The sequence below is a fragment of the Schistocerca americana genome, chromosome X (assembly GCF_021461395.2).
Source record: "Schistocerca americana isolate TAMUIC-IGC-003095 chromosome X, iqSchAmer2.1, whole genome shotgun sequence".
NCBI classification, from domain to species: domain Eukaryota; kingdom Metazoa; phylum Arthropoda; class Insecta; order Orthoptera; family Acrididae; genus Schistocerca; species Schistocerca americana.
In genome coordinates, this window is record NC_060130.1 from 415,672,158 (window position 1) to 415,689,653 (window position 17,496).

At 40.9% G+C, this 17,496-nt stretch overlaps 1 protein-coding gene across 2 annotated transcripts in view; it reads right to left on the bottom strand.

Annotated features, from left to right (window-relative positions):
- Nucleotides 1-17,496, bottom strand: part of LOC124555671 — a 443,175-nt gene that overhangs the window by 84,959 nt on the left and 340,720 nt on the right. The gene's annotated exons all lie outside the window — the stretch shown is intronic.

Here is a 17,496-nt window from a genome sequence, read left to right on the forward strand (position 1 = left end):
ATGTGATAGGTTTAATGAAACAATTAAACATACCACGCCTGGCTGTAGCGTGGCACTTGTTTGTAGACGGTTCCAACACCAACCTGAAGGCTGTACTACTACATAATGGCAATACATTTCCATCTATACCTGTAGGGTACTCTAGGACAATAAAAGAAAATTACGTAAATATTTATTAGACGTACTTGGATCTGCTACGTATAAAGAAGACAACTAGAAATTTTGTGTGTTGATTGGTTTGTTTACTGGTCTCCAGAGTGGTTTCACCATATATTGATTATTCCTTTGTCTTTAGGACAACCGTGCAACAGACAAACATTATACAGGGCCCAGGGAAAGAAAATGCGAAATTTATATCTTTGATGGGCTCTCAAAATGTCTTCTCCTGCTGTATATGAAACTCTGGCTTATCAAAAACTTTGTTAAGGGGGTGGGCAAGAATGGTAACGGTTACATACATATACGTGAAGCCTTCCCTGAATTAAATGATTTTATTGGGCTGTAGGTTAGGATGTTACTGAGCGATTAAAAGTTTGAAGAAAAATGAAATCAGCTAGAGGTTATACCTTTGTGTTCTTTTAACAATGTCGTTGAGCAGAAAACTGTCATGTATTAGTGGAACATCTTATAGAACATTAAATAGTCCTTGCATACGGAATGTCTCTAAAAATGCACTTCCTTCATTTGCATTTCTTCCCTGCCAATCTGGGATTGGTCAGTGACGAGAAAAAAGAAAGACTCCATCAGGACATAGTTCGGATGGAAGTCCGCTACAAACGTAGACAGAACTATATAATCATAAGTGACTGCTTGAAGGATCTACAACACACAGAAGGAAATTGCCATCTGAAGGACGCAATTATCCAGCATATCATCCAGGAAAGGAATGTTGCATATTTGTTTGTAAAAATAGTCATTAGACCGACGACACCACTGAAACTTAGTTTAATGACATGAAGTATGTTATAATTATACAGATTTAGTGTAGTAATTATATAGACCACTGTAGTGCCTGCTTTTAGACATAGATACCTTAAAATCTCCATAACTTGAAATTGGGGGCTGATGGTGGAAACTAACTATATTTTCAGAGGCAGCAGGTCAAAATTAATTAGGTTCACCATGTTTTATCTCTGCACCCTAAAATCATTTCTTGGTGACCATTATAATCACAGACCTTCTTAATAAAACATTCTGATCGCTCGTGCATCAAGCACGACATGGCGTGCTTGCTTAACCAAATTGGAATCACCATACTTTTATCTGCCAAAATCTTAAAGCGAAACATTGACGACTCCTAAACACATGAGATATCGTACAACAGGGCTCTGCGTCGTTGTAAGTTGAAGTAAACGCACAGCATAGTTTGTGTGGAATCACTTTACAACCTACATCATTACTCAAAGTCAGAAATATGACCATTTGAAACGATAGTCCTAGTAAAAAAGGAACAACCTTTCCAGAGTTACGTGCATTCTCACATTTGGTACAATAGAACAGACGATTTTGAGACCCCATCTCATGACGGGGGGTTGTGGCTTAAGGTACTGTTACAGTGTCGCTATTTGATCAAGTTCCGCAAATATACCGTTCCAGTTCCCTTCGAAGACTTTATCCAACTTCAAAGAAAAAGGGTATTCTTACATTAATTAAAACAAAATGATAAAATAAATCGTCACCCATTAACGCAGAAAATTATTTACCTACACTTGAAAGCAAGAAAAGTGGGCCACTGCTTGGCTCTGAGCACTATGGGACTTAACATTTGTGGTAATCACTACCCTAGAACTTAGAACTACTTAAACCTAACTAACCTAAAGACATCACACACATCCATTCCCGAGGCAGGATTCGAACCTGCGACCGTAGCGGTCACGCGGTTCCAGACTGAAGCGCTTAGAACCGCACGGCCACACAGGCCGACCTGCCACTACTTAATGCTACCGACATTACGTAGCTTTGCCGCAGGTCCTCTAAACGCCGCATGATAAAACGAATACTAGAAAACACGTTATTAAAGATAAAACAGTCTTTAACGCTTGTAAATTAAACTTCATTACACTAACAGACGATTCAGAAGTCTTCTCACTCTCATTAAGTGACATGACGAGTTCTGGTCCGTGATTTGAATTTGAACCCATTGTTAACCAGACAAAGCTTGCGTCTCTGATCGAGACTCGCATAAAGAGAAAGGCATAAAGGGACGTTATATATCGAAGTATTCACCAGTATCAGTTTGCAAAGCCGAATGTCCAAACCTGGAAATAAATATCGATACGTTTAGCACTGCACTAGAAACCCCATGAAGCTTATATTGCCCCTGACAAATAACCACGAAATGTATCTTATTAAGTGCAGCGCACAAGTGCGAAACTCCATGAGGTAAAGCTGTGGTGATCGACACGAAATAGAACGCAATAGCCATACGAATTGTTAACTAAGCACAATCATATGTAAGATATTAAATATGTTCGCGAATAGCATGATATTGAAAACCGAACGACGAACCAAATGACTGTTCTCTGGCAGTGATTCGAACTCGGCAGCTTTTCCTATTGTCTTATAGCTTCGATCAGTTATGAAATATTAATTACTTCTTCGCCAGTAGCGAAATGTACACATTTTCGACAAGAGGTAACGTAACGAATAGTTCTCTGCTGCCTGGGACACCAACCCCCTCATATCGTCGTTGTTGAAATCACAGGAAGAGGTGCCAACTATCAAATTACCTTTCACTAGAAGTTAGGATCGCGCCTTTCGTAGAGACCTGCAGGGGCTTAGCAACGTGATGAAACAACAAGATAATGGGACAGCATCATCTCAGACGGTTTAAACGCAGAGAAAATTTGGAATCGGAACTCGAACCATAGTCCAATACATTCAAAACTCAAGGTCACTTGAAACAAGAAATTAAGGATCGACGACCTTACGTAACGATTCGTTTGTAATATAAAATAACATTACTAGTGTAAGGACATATACTAAAGAGAAAGATTCTGCAATGAGCGACTTCCACCTTAACAGCCAAAACTAATCCAACTCTGTTCCAGTCAGTACCGACAGTACCGAATGGACTTGTTTAGTGTTGATTTGGAAGCTCAGCACAATCCTGCTTTCCGTACTTGGCGTTACTTGAGATGACGAGGGTATGTTTATGGCTGTTTAAACTTGTACCAACACCGGGCATCGAACCCTCAGCTTAGCCTTTACAAGTTAGCCTCAGTCCAACCAACCATATAATTTAACATGTGTTAGGATCATGTTTTTGTCATAATGGGGTACGCAGCACATGGTACAAGGAGTGTTGACTTCCACTCGAACTGTTGTGAATAACCTATCCGTGGCCTTGTAGTCAGCGTCATGCAGTGTGAAAGCAAAAACTATGATATCAAATCCATCATTTTCCATCCTTTTTAAGCCATATTCCGACTGTCTGCTGAGAGTGCCAGTCTGACAGAAATTCAAAGACACTTTCGTTCACTTTCTAACCAGCCGTTAATAGAAAAATCTTTCAGCAACATATTTGCGAAGGGGCTCGTGTGTGTCTGTCATGGTAAGACTAATTTGGCACCATCAGCAAGTGGCCCCTTTACGCAGACCGGTGTGGTCCCATTGGGCGTATGGTTGTGATCTCCAGTGGACTTTTCTGCCCTCGAATTAGCAAGTATAACATTATCTAACGTCGCGGATGATAAACACCATGCATCAGCAGCATTGGTGGCGATTTTCTGTGGCATGTTGCTATATATGTATTTGCTGTAGACTTACTTTATTTAAGTTTGTAGTACAGCCCTTGCCATGAAAACTTGAATGTTTCTCATCTTTAAAAATATAGGGAACGTCGTTTATGTATTAGAAAATGGAATCTACAACGAAGTAAAGTCTAACATTATTGAATTGCGTGTTTTTGTGTTTAATAAATGGGTTGAAACAGTGGAAGCAATTTGAAACTCCTGTGCCTGCATGGAGTGTGTGCTATCGAGGAAGTCAGGTTATATCGTTTGACGTACGATCGTTTTGAGATAAATTAATCAACACATACAGGAAGACAAACAGGCGTTGATGAAGGACGTTTCTGCTATATACTACTGTGGTCAATGACGATGTATCCGGTAACTGGCAAGAGTGATGACCAGTTAACGTTCATGTGACACTTGCCATCAGTAGTCACATTGAGTTTAAAAGAAAGGAAGTGGATTGTGTTAATACGTCTCAACGAAAAACGAGATTACACTTAAAGCAGAAACTCTTAGTGAGAAGGAAGGGGAACTAAGTCGTCCATGCCCTTTCAAAGGATTGATCCTGGCGATTTCCAAAAAAGTTTTCAGGTGATCACCATAAACCTAAATCAGTGCGACCTGATGGCGGTTTGAAGCGCCGTACGGTAAATTCATAAGGAGAGAATAGTGGGTAAGCCATGACAAAAATTATCTCAAACGGTGGTCTGTATACGTCCACAAAGTGTATTGCTATTGACATACATCTTGTAGCACAAACAAGTGTTTTGTGCTACAAACCGCTTCACAGAAATGTGTCCTTTGCAGCTGACATTTGTTACCAACAAATATTATGAACTACAGTCGCAGAACGACCTCCTGCCGGCTTGGCTGGCAAACACGCCTACTGCACGTCTTCTAATGTTACACACCCATGTGTTCACCTTTCTCGCCCATTATCGCTGAACCACCAAGAAAGTTAATTTTGGTTTTCTTTGTTTGTTTTTGTTTGTTTTGATTGGATGCTGCGATTTAAACATAAATCGGATTCAGCAAGTCGCTACATATATGGGAACAAAAACCCATTTACGCATCACCAGACGGTTTTTGATAACGAGATGGAGTATATCGTTGACAGTTTCACTGATATTTGTGTCTATTTTGTTCAATAACCTATCGGGAAACGCCATTAATATGCCCTACACTAATACAACTGGTGAGTCATCATAATACCATACAACGAATGGTTATTTTAATTAAACGTGAAGTCTCTTGCCATACTCATGTAGCTTTATGTAACTACAACGTAAGTACGGCAATGTTGCTGTGAAAGCAGTTGATGAATGAAACTAGTTAACAGAGTATCCAGTGATAAGATTTCATTATCAGATTAGTGTATTTTCAGCAGTATTTGCGTAGTATTTTATGTTTTTTAGCTCTTCATCTGCTGGTTACTGAATGTAGCAAGATGTCTCATGATAACAGAATTTCTAAAGACGTCGACCTGAATGTGATACGGCTGTTTGTGGGTCTGTCACATTGGAGGTAAAATATTACTCTCGCGCCAGTTTGCAACTGCAAGCTACTGCCACTTACTCCTTATAGAGCTTCGACATTTTCATGGATCAAGCGATCAACTGCAGCGTTCATCGCCTCCTCATCGCCCTTGTGGTGGCTGACGCCGATAATTCGCAATGTGGGCAAGACGATTAATTGTAGTTTCAGCGTGAAAATAACCTCCCCTGTACGTCAACATATATTTGATGAGTCGAAGGCACACCAAAGTGGAATTCAATCCGGATACCCTGAATGTAGTACGTGAATCTTCCAAGATAATTCTCTGTCATTCCAGGAAGTAAGAAAACTATCACAGAATCACCAGACATGTTCTGCCAGGTTATCATGAGCCTATCATATTCGTAGCCGGACAATAATGTTTCTACAGGCAATGTCTTTCTTCAATGGGCTGAGAATGTAGGAGGGAATCTTATGGGTCAACGATGGAGTTGCTTATTTACTTTTTATATGACATCATGAGGAGTGTTCTAGTATGTATGGTAAGGGAGAAGAATGGAAAATTTCCATAGCAATACATGCGAAAAATAATCAATGTTATCCACTGAATTGCAGATCCATTTCCTTGACATAGACATGTACCACTGTATTTGTACATATACGAGAGTACTTCGGAATCTAAGTTCCGTTTGGTAATAAAAATGGAATATGTACAGATAAAGAAAGCAATTTACTTTACAAACATCTAAAACAGTTTCATTACCTTTCAAGATATTTTCATAATTTTCCAGGCATTTCTGAGCGCACAGTAACTACGTAAAGATGCCTAGAAAACCATGTCTCCCACCAACTATGAGGGCCTAGTAAGAGATTTCGCCTGACGTCATGCAGACCCCATAACGTAACTGCCAATAGGTTCTTTCTTCAAGACAGTTCTCAGCCGCACTCTACAGTGGCAATGAAGATGCTCCTGCGGTGTTTTCAGTGTACAGATAAAGAAAGCAATTTACTTTACAAACATCTAAAACAGTTTCATTACCTTTCAAGATATTTTCATAATTTTCCAGGCATTTCTGAGCGCACAGTAACTACGTAAAGATGCCTAGAAAACCATGTCTCCCACCAACTATGAGGGCCTAGTAAGAGATTTCGCCTGACGTCATGCAGGCCCCATAACGTAACTGCCGATAGGTTCTTTCTTCAAGACAGTTCTCAGCCGCACTCTACAGTGGCAATGAAGATGCTCCTGCGGTGTTTTCAGTGGGAAGTGTAAGACCACGCAAAGTGCAGCCGGTAACCAGCTGCTCCTGAGTTTCATCTCTGCTCACATGAACCGCTAGCTTGAAGACAACATTTTGGCACAGTCAACGAGCTGCAGGCCAATGTAGAGTGTTGGAGGAAAGCACAGGTGGCTGCCATCTATGTCTGTTTCTAAGTAGGAACGCTGACTATGCAGACAAGTAGCTGACACGTGTAGCTGACTGTTGCCAATAAAACGTATTTGGTTTTCACTGTGGTTTCCATTTTGCGACTGATCAGAACTTACTTTTCGAATACCCCTGGCACTTTGTTCAAACTTTATGAAATACCTCAAAATATATTACCTACTGACATCAAACCAGGATGTATTTGGAATGAATAAGTGTTGCGCGACACAGCTGGACTATATTCGCATGATGTGCTAGATACAGTGGCTCTCAAATTTCCTCAGTATTTACTGAGTTTCAAAAAAGCTTTTTATATCATTCCTTCCCTAAATAAAGTTGTGTGAGTTTATCCAAATGATTGCGAAGAAGGTTTCTTCAAGCTTCGAGAATTTGATAAGTAAAGCAATTTTGAGGGTTATAGATCTAGCGATATTCCTGGCGGTTATAAATATAACCAACGTAACTGGGAAACATCACATGTCGTGGCGAAGGTGAAACAAATGTTGGGTTATTGACACAACCCTTTGAAGAGCCAAGAGGTATACCAAGGAGACTGCCAGTATTACGGTTGTTCGACCCCTTCTGGAGTACTGCTGAGTACCTGACAGGATTGATGGAGGATATCGAAAACGTTGAAAGAAGACAGCTGATTTTCTGGTTTTGGGAAGTAGGCGAGAGAGTGTCGGAAATACTTTTCTTTATTTTTCCTTGTGATTGGAGGGGGAAGGCGTTAGGAAGACGAGTTGGGGACGCAATATTAAAACAAATGACATTTCACTGCGTCACGTTATTTCCACGACATTTCAACCGTCAAATTTCTCCTCCGAATGCAAACAGTTCTTGTTACCACTACCGTACAAAGGATGATACTGCAACTGTATCAACACAAGAGAAATTAGAATTCGCTCATCAAGATTTTGATGTTCGTTTTCCTCGAGCTTCGTACACTAATGGAACGATCGAGAGGCTGAAACGACTCTGTGAACCCTTTACGAAACACGTAACTGTGAATTACAGAATAATAGTGTATCATTGCCATGTAAATGAAGTGCATTAGCAAAACCTAATTATCGTCATGCTGTACTTATTTTTTCAGAGACAGTGACTACACCTACACTTTATAAGTGCTCAGAACGTGAATCATGAACTATGTATACACAGTTATTTGGCAAGCTTGCCACCAGAAGTGTTTACTTTTAAAATCCGCTTGGTTATGTTGGTAGAATATGTAATTTCTTAAGTCGAGATCTAATGCAGAGCGCCCACTAGAAAGAATTGTTTTCTGCGTCATGCGATGGCTAGCCAGTTGAAAAATTTTGTGGTAGCTACATTTATCATGAGTGTATTTTTTAACTTAATTTTCGTTAAATGTTTGAATTAAACATCAAAAGTAGAGTTCCTGCCCATGTTATAGCAAAATAGCTCTCTCTGTGTTAGTTTAGACGACAGACTTGGGTAGGGTGTATGAAACATTTGATCCTTCCAGCTGACGGGCTGGCTGGTAAACTACAGCCTGGTGCTGAGGCGAGACCAAAGCGAGCGAGCCTTCGGTGGTAGGAAAACAGCCCCCTCGCCAGGGGCGGGCCAGCACGGGCGCAGCGGATGACTCTGCCTCTGCCCCTCCTTTTGAGGTAAATATGTTTACTTCCCCTACTGGTGTGAGTGTAAGAGCGCCAAGCAGAAATACACATCAGGCCGTCTGTTGGAATGACTCATTGGGAGAGGTCAACTCAAGATACTCATCGCTCTTATTGATGAAGGTGGATGCCCCATCAGCGAAGCTGGCAGAAGGTAAGGCGTGCGACGTACTACTGCAACGAGATGGTGGAGGAACTACCACCCCCCAACAACAGAGCTCGTTGCTCAGGCAGGTAGAGAGTGGGCTCACAGCAGGAGGAGAGGTAGCTAACGTCTAAGAACAGAGAAAAATCCTTTCTGAACCGAAGCAGTTGTGACGAAAGACCAAATTCCCCGGCTCAAGTGACACCGACGAAGGCTGAGGGACGCTGGACTGCAGGCACGATGGTCTGCCGTCCCAGCGAAGCCAGTGTTTTGTACCGGCTGGCATTTGCAGAGCTCCATCTGAGTGGGTCGTGGGAAAACGTAATTTTCACTGACGAGAAGGTGTTTTCCACCGGTAACGACGGTCCAAGGCCGCAAGGGACTCGCCATTGGCATGAAAATGTAACCACCTGCTGCAATTGGATATAAGGATAGAAGGAAATCTCGACAGTGAGCAACATACCCAGGCACTGGAAAATGTGATACTTCCGTAAGTGCGAATGCTGTATGGTGAAGGAGACTTCACAAGGCAAGAGGACCATTGTCCCGTTCACAAGTCTGCTTTCGTTCAGCAGCAGCTTCGACGTTTGGGGTCAACGTCACGGACTGGCAGACATGGGCTGCTAACAAGAACCCTATGGAAAACCTGTGTTCTGAGGTCCCTAGAATGTTAATAGACAACTGGCCACAAAACCAGCCTACTACAGCTGACGTTCTTTAGGAATGCGTTCTTGAGGCCGGGGAGAAAGTTGCTTCTCCAGGTTGTTACATCTGACCATTTACAGATTGTATGCCAAGACGCATGACACAAGTACAAAATAATGTGTGATTCTAGATAAAGTAATAGAGTCCTTAAAACGTCTTGTTATGTCGTCTGTTCCTTCGTGTTTCCTCTTTAAGAACCAGTCGAAGATCACTTGGCAAAATTGAGTTAGTTTTCCTTTGAGTGGCCCATGTAACTGAAGTCAGTTTCTTTTGAATATACAGTTTGTTATATATTCTCTCTTACATGAATACTCTACAATTCAGAGTTAAGTGCTTGGCAGGGGGCTCTTTCAACCACTGTCACATTATTTCTCTACCGTTCCACTCTCAAAAGGCGCGTGGAAATAATGGACAACTAAACCTTTCCGTCCAAGTATTGATGTCTCTTATCACAATGGTCATGTCTCCTATGCATGTTAGGGTAAACAAAATATAGTGGCATTCATCGTAGGAGTTTGGTGATTGGAATTTAGTGAAAACATCTTTTTACAATATAAAACTCCTACTTTTCGATGATTTCCATCCTAAATCGTTGGCAAAATTAACTATATCCGTGACACGAGCTCTCCTGTTTCGTGATAATACAAAACGAGCCGCCGTTCTTTGACTTTTTTCGATGTCTTACGCCAGTCCTACCTCGTAGCGACCCCATACCGAGCCGGAATACTCGCGAAGAGGATGGACAAGTATGTTGTAGACGGTCACTTTAATTTGTTGCATATTCTGCGGATTCTGCTAATAATACGCGGTCCTTGGGTTCCCTTCCCGACAATACTTTCCATATGACGATTACAATTTAAGTTGTTTGTGATAATAGATCCTAGATATGTATTTGAATCGACAAAATTTAAATATGACTGATTTATTGTGTAATCGAACATTAACGGAATTCATTTGGTATTCATGTGGAAAGAACCTCGCACATTTTATCGTTTAAGGTCAATTGTCACGTTCTGCAAAGTGAAGATATATTTTCAACATTATTTTTCAATTCGCTTTGCTCTTCTGAGGAGTTTCATGGCGGCATTACCTGCCATAAATCTAAGAGAAATTTCCTGATTGTCTGCAAAATGGTTATGTATATTAGAAACAGCAGTTATGTATATTAGAAACACTTTACTCGTGGAATAACACTTATCACTTCCGTTTCCCTTGGTGGCATTTCATCAGTTACTTCGAACTGTTGCCTTTAAGACAGTAAATCAAGAATCCAGTCGCACAACTGAGACGATAGTCCATAAGAAAACAATATGGTTGGAAGACGCTTATGGGAAATGATATCAAATGCCTTTTTGGCGCTCTATAAATGAGGAATCAATTTGATAGTCACTATATGCGGTACATCATGTGAAAAAAGTGCCGGCTGTGTCTATAAAAAGAATTATTCTTTCCGAATCCATGAGGGTTTGATGTCAATTGGCAATATATCTCGAGGTATTTCACTAAGTTGGAGCAACGTGTTTGTTCACACATACTGCTGCATGTGGATGTCAATGAAATTGATCTGTAGCTCACTAGATTACGTTTATTTTCATTCGTATGTATTGCGATGGAAACTATCCACTCTTCTTCCTCACCATAAATACTAGAATACCTCTCATGATATGGTGGGAAAAGTAATTCAGTCGCTGTATGATTGATGCACAACATGCACTTCTACTTCGTTAGCCCACTCACGAAAGACATTGCCAGTAGAAACATAATCGTCCTGCTATGAATATAATAGGTTCATGACAACATGGCAGAACATGCACGGCGACGCTGTGATGGTTTCGTCAATTCCTGGAATGACAGAGAGCTATATTTCTATATTCACTTGCTATCACTCAGGGTATACCAATCAAAGATCCTGAATGAATTACACGTTGATGGGCCTTCGACTTATCAGATATCAGCTACTATCAATCTTCTTGTCCGCATAGCGAACTACCTGTGGCAGACAACACAAGGGCGATGAGGAGGCGATGGACGCTGCGGTTGATCGCTTGCTCCGTGAAAACGCCGATGCTCTCTAAAGAGTAAGAGGTAGTATCTCTCAGTTCCAAACTGGCGCGGGAGTAACATTTTACCTCCTCCATGACAGATCCACAAACAGCCTTATCGCATTCAGAACGACGTGTCTAGAAATTCTGTCATCATGAGACGTCTTGCTGTATTCAGTAACCAGCAGATCTAGAGCTATGAAACATAAAATACTCCGGATTTGCTGTTGAAAATACACAAGTCTGGTAATGAAATCGTATCACTGGAAACACTGTTAACAGTGTTTCATTCAGCAACTGATCTCACAACCACCTTGTCGTATTTACGTTGTAGTTCTGTAAAGCTACTTGAGTATGGGAAGAGACTTCACGTTTAAATATAATAAACATTTGTTGTATGGTATTAAGATGACGCACCAGTTGTATTAGTGTATCTCTGACCTTCTACCAGACTGACACTCTCAGCAGACAGTCCGAATATGGCTTAAATGGTGCAGAAAAGGATGGGTTTGATATGAAGATTTTCGCGTTCACACATCATGTCACTGACTACAAGACCACGAATAGGTTATTCACAACAACAGCTTAAGTGGAAGGCAACACTCCTTGTACCATGTGCTGCGTACCCCATTCTGACAAAAACATGATGTTAACTCTTGTTAAATTCTGTCGTTGGTTGAACTGAGGCTAGCTTGTTGAGGCTTAGGTGTGGGTTCGATTCCTGCTGGTTATACAAGTTCAAACAGCCACAAACATACTCTATTCCCTTCCTGTAACGCCAAATTCAGAACGTATGACTGTGTCATAGTTCCAAATCAACATAAAACATGTCCATTGCCTACTGACTTTAACGGAGTTGGATTAGTTAGAGGTGCAAGTCCCTGCTTACAGCTGCTCTGTCTCTAGTAAGCCTTCTTGAACTAGTAACGCTATTTTAGCTCACAAACCAATCGTCACGTAACGTCATAGAACATTAATTTCTTGTTTCAAGTGACTTCCAGATTTTGATAGCACTGGACTGGTATTCAACCTCCAGATTTTCTATAGGTTTGAACCTTCTGAGATGATACTGTCCCATCGTTTCGTTGTTTCCTCATAATGCCAAACTCCTCCAGCTCTCCAAGAACAGCGCGAACCTAACTGCTAGTGAAAGGAGATTTGATAGTTGAGATCCCTTCGTGTGGGGTCAGCATATGAGGGGGGGTTGGAGTCCCAGGCAGCACAGATCTTTTTGTTGCGTTACCTCTTGCCGAACATGTGCACATTTCGCTACTGGTAAAGAAGTAATTAATATTTCATATCTATTCGTAGCTATAAGACAATAGCGAAAGGTGTCGAGTTCGAGTCCCTGCCAGGCAAAACTCATTTGAATCGTCGTTTCATGTTCCATTATCATGCCGTTGGTGAACATAATTAATATATTACATCTGACTGTGCTTGGTTAATAATTCGTGTGGGGACTAGGTTCTATTCCGTGTTAATCAGCGCAGCTTTATCTCATGGAGTATCGCACGTATGCGCTGCACTTTATTACGTGTCAGGGGCAATACAAGCTTCATATTGTATCCAGAGCAGTGCTAAGCGTATCGTCATTTGTTTCGAGGTCAGACATTCGGCCTTGTAAACTGATACTGGTGAAATCTTCGATATTTTATGTCTCTTTATGCCTAGACGAGTCTCGGTCAGACACACAAGCTTTGTTTGTTTAACAGTGGGTTCAAATTCAGATCACGAACAAGAACTCGTCATGTCATTTAATGAGTGTGATAAGACTTCTGCTGCGTCATTTTTTGTAACGAAGTTTAATTTACAACTGTTAAGGAGTGTCCCTTCTTCAATAACGTGTTTTCTAATATTTGTTGTATGACGGTAAGGTTTTCATTGGGACTGACTGCCACAAGGAGCAGTGTTCTGTAGTAGTCTCTTGTGGTACCGATTGGATATAGTCAGTCGATTGTACTCTAGAGTGTTTGGAGGACCTACAACGCAGATCTGCTATGTCAGTTCCAAAGAGTCAGGTGAGGGCTATACATTGGAATTCAGGTGTGACATGCATTTTGTACTGTAGAGTGTACTCCGAATGTGTGAAATCCTTCAACGTACTGAAATGATGAAAATAATACAGACATAATTATATGGAAGATATAAGTGCCAAAAATGGAGAACCCGCAACGTAATATTTATGGAGAGTCAACTGAAATTTTGCGCCAAAGAGGGAATCGCACCTAGATATCCTGCTTATTTCAAACAGTTACTTAATACATAAAGGTATTTGTGTTTGCTTCAAAGCATAACTCAATATTTTGTTGACTCTGCTGTTTCACCTACGTTTATCGAACACTTCTGCCAAATTTCTGATCTTGAAATAGATACTGTACTGTCTCTTGTGTACTGTACTTACTTGGCTTATTTTCGACTACCATCTAATGCAGTCGATAAAAACCACAAATTGTCCGCCTGGGTAACTGCGCGGTCAACACGACCGGTTGCTAAGCGAAAGAGCCCAGGTTTGATTCCCGGCTGGATGTTCTCCACGCTGGGTCCTAGTGTCGTGCTGACTTTAAATTCGTATTGTCATAATTGACTCTCTACTGTTGAAGTGTCTGTATAGGCACGTCCCGAAAGCCAATAAGAATTTAAAAATAAAAAAAAATAAACCCTTAGAAAACGAAATATTCGTAAACATTTGCTCACCACGTCATTCGCACCTGACTTTCCTCAAATCACGTACCAGTCGGCACCACGCTGTTTGTTTGCTATGGCCATGTAGCACGGCGACACAATCATTCCTTAACTCGGTTGTTCTTCGTGTTTTTTGTCTCTATATATCGTTAACTTAATACCCAATAGCACTGATTTTTGGGCTGCTACATTGAATGGGCACATAAAATTCAATTTTAAAAATCCCTTCGTTTAGAAAGAGAATATGACTTACTTATTCCTTTGTCTCCTGACATCCCATAGCCGGCCGCTGTGGCCGTGCGGTTGTAGGCATTTCAGTCTGGAACCGCGTGACCGCTACGGTCGCAGGTTCGAATCCTCCCTCGGGCATGGATGTGTGTGATATGCTTAGGTTAGTTAGGTTTAAGTAGTTCTGAGTTCTAGGGGACTGATGACCTCAGATGTTAAGTCCCATAGTGCTCAGAGCCATTTGAACCATATTTTGACATCTCATGAAACACGTGATGGGTAATGGTTCCTAAGGCTCACATCACCTTCAAATTTCCCAAACTAATTTATAAATAACTCTAAAAAATATTTATAAATAACTCTTTTCTGAGACGCCAGGTACACATAAAATATGCAACTAATTCTGGATTTACATTTGCACCCTGTGATATACTTTTTTAATAATTAACACGACATAAAAACAGAAAGGCATGTCTAAATATCAAAGATATAGTTATGAAAAGGTTAAACTGATACCAAGTACATATTTCATTTAATTGTTTGGAGTTAAAACAGAATATGAAATTTCAACTTGCATAATGTCGTTAGTTAAATTAACCACTATTGCTGAAGCCAACGGAACTTGACCTCTGTCAATCCTGTCTGGTAACGAACCCATATAGCGCAGCAATACTTTAGAAGAGGACGCACAACCGTCGTTTGGGTAGCCTCTTTGGTGGATTTGTTGCATCTTCTAAGTGTTCTGTCAATAAAACGTAGTCTCTGGTTCACGTTATCAACAACATTATCTGCGTTGTTATTACAATTTAAGTTGTTCGTAATTCTTATCCCTATTTATTATGTTGATATCTCTTAATCAAGTGTGCTCTCAATTGCCGCGCTGTATTGGGCATCACCAGCAACAGTTTCCTCTGGTTTGTTGTTTCAAATGGTTCAAATGGCTCTGAGCACTATGGGACTCAACTGCTGAGGTCATTAGTCCCCTAGAACGTAGAACTAGTTAAACCTAACTAACCTAAGGACATCACACACATCCATGCCCGAGGCAGGATTCGAACCTGCGACCGTAGCGGTCTCGCGGTTCCAGACTGCAGCGCCAGAACCGCGTGGCCACCCTGTGGTTTGTCTCTAGTGCTTACTAGCGGGAGAGGTATTTACTCGCGACTGTCTCCCTTCTACCGGCGGTTGTTGTGCGATTCCTCTTTCACTTGCTCAATTACGGGAACACCGTTTTTCGACTGGCCAGTAATCTTACAGATTTTCAGTTGCCTTGAAGAACATTACCTGCCATTAACCTTAATTCTCTCTACAGGGCTACCTTTAGTACTGTACAATATACAGAGTTTCAGGTGTTCTTTCTCACACTTTAATGAATACGTTTTATGGATATGGATCCAAAATCGCTTCCATCATATGACTCTAGTTCTACAACGTTTCAAACCACGTTAACACATGAAACGTATTCTTGCATGAAATGTTCGACGTACCTTCTTGGCTTGGTCTGCATGCGTTGTAGTTCTTAGACTCACCACTAGTGTTTTGCGCTCCTACCCCACAGATAGGAATCAAGAGCTGAACTAATTCCAAAACTTCCATTTTATCTGTTCCACAGTGTTATTTGTGGGCGCATTCGCAAGCACACTGAAGTCCAATACAAGATGCAGACGGCTTAGAAACAGTATGCAATTCCTCATGTCTGCATAAGCGCACTTGAGAACAAATGCTATTGATCCATGTTTCAATGCTAACTAATGACATTTTGAATATTTTTTCTAAGAAAGATTATTCTGTCATATTCCCGTACATGGAATTAATATGTGTTTCGCATGATTAATATACAGTAAAGCCCTATTTTCGCGTATTCAGGGAACAGTACAAAAAGGAGACGCAACACTCCACGATCAGTTCTAGAGGTCCGTACGCTGGCGACCGGGAGCTGTGTCAAGCTGTGCCACTGGCGCCACTATGGAGAGGCATGAGGTCAGCACAGCGTACTGCCGGCCGGTGTCGGCTTTGCAGACCAACTTCTCATTCATGTTGCCTCTCAATTGGCATCGCGAGCCTGCTCCAGTCCTCCCACAAAAGAGAATTACCTGGCAGTATGTTATGCCTGGAAATGGAATCGCACCCTGCGCATAATAGTCTGACGCGCTTTTCACTCTGCTACGGAGACGGATGGAATAGGATATGACACGGTTTAAAAATCTTACACAATCTGCACGTAGCTTTCGGAATTATAATTTATCCCTGCAACCCGGAAGACTGAAAATAATGCCTGAAGGTAATAGAAACGGGTATGGATAACTAAACTCAAACTTCGGCGAGTCTTGTGTCGGCAACGTTGGGGGACAAAAACCTGAATACATTGTGACGCAGTATGCACTGTGGTGGCGTATTAGTATTTGACAATAAAATAAGCAAACACGACCACAATGTGCTCAACGCACTATCCTTTCAGAGCCTCGGTTTCAGTTTGTTATGAAGTCGCAGATAAACACGAAAATCGTCTTCTGTGAATGGTAAACTAAATATTATTGATCGCGTGAAGTATGGGGATACAAAAGCAAGTTTATAACATGAGTATGGTGTAGATCTATCTGAAGGAACAATCAAGGTATGGAAGAAAGAAAAGTCTAAACTTAGAAATTTTGTCAACGCAGTTGAAAGTAATATGGAGAAGGACAGATAAAGGACGAAACTACAAAAAGAATGAACTGAATAAATATGCCAGTTGTTAATAAAGTGAAGTAGACGTTTGCCGCTTTGCGGGATAATTATTAAAGATCAAACTGCCAAATGTTACTTTGACTTCTATGGAACCAACGCGATATTGCTTTTGACGATTGGTTTGCAAGTTGTAATTGTCGTGACGAATTATTACAACGAACGTTGAAAGAAAGAAAACGTCCTCTGGTGGTGATTCTGCTTCACCGTTTGCTGAAATACTCCGCAAACTAATTTTAGTCAATATGAAAATTTTAATAATTGTCTATTATATAACTGTGATTAAATGGAACTTTATTATCGACTACTTCTTACAATAAATCTCAGTATAAGGAATTCTGGAAGAATAGCGCGTTTCAAAAGGAAGAAAGACTTAATTACCATCCTCTTTGGAGCAAACAAATCGGGAGGCAGTTCTCTGAACTCTTTTTGTATGGACAACAAAAAAAGCTCGAGATGTTTCAAGCATATAAACATGTCATATTCACAGTTAACTATATGCATTCACAGAATTCTTAGATGACATGCGACATCTTGATAAAGTAGTTTCACGAAGAAATGTTCCTGCCAGTGAGAAAGCAGCTGCGATCACTTCAGCTGAAAGAAGAAGCTCGACTAATTCTTGACCATTGTCCAGTTCATTCTCCTTCTGATGTGTTGCAGTTAGAAGACAGA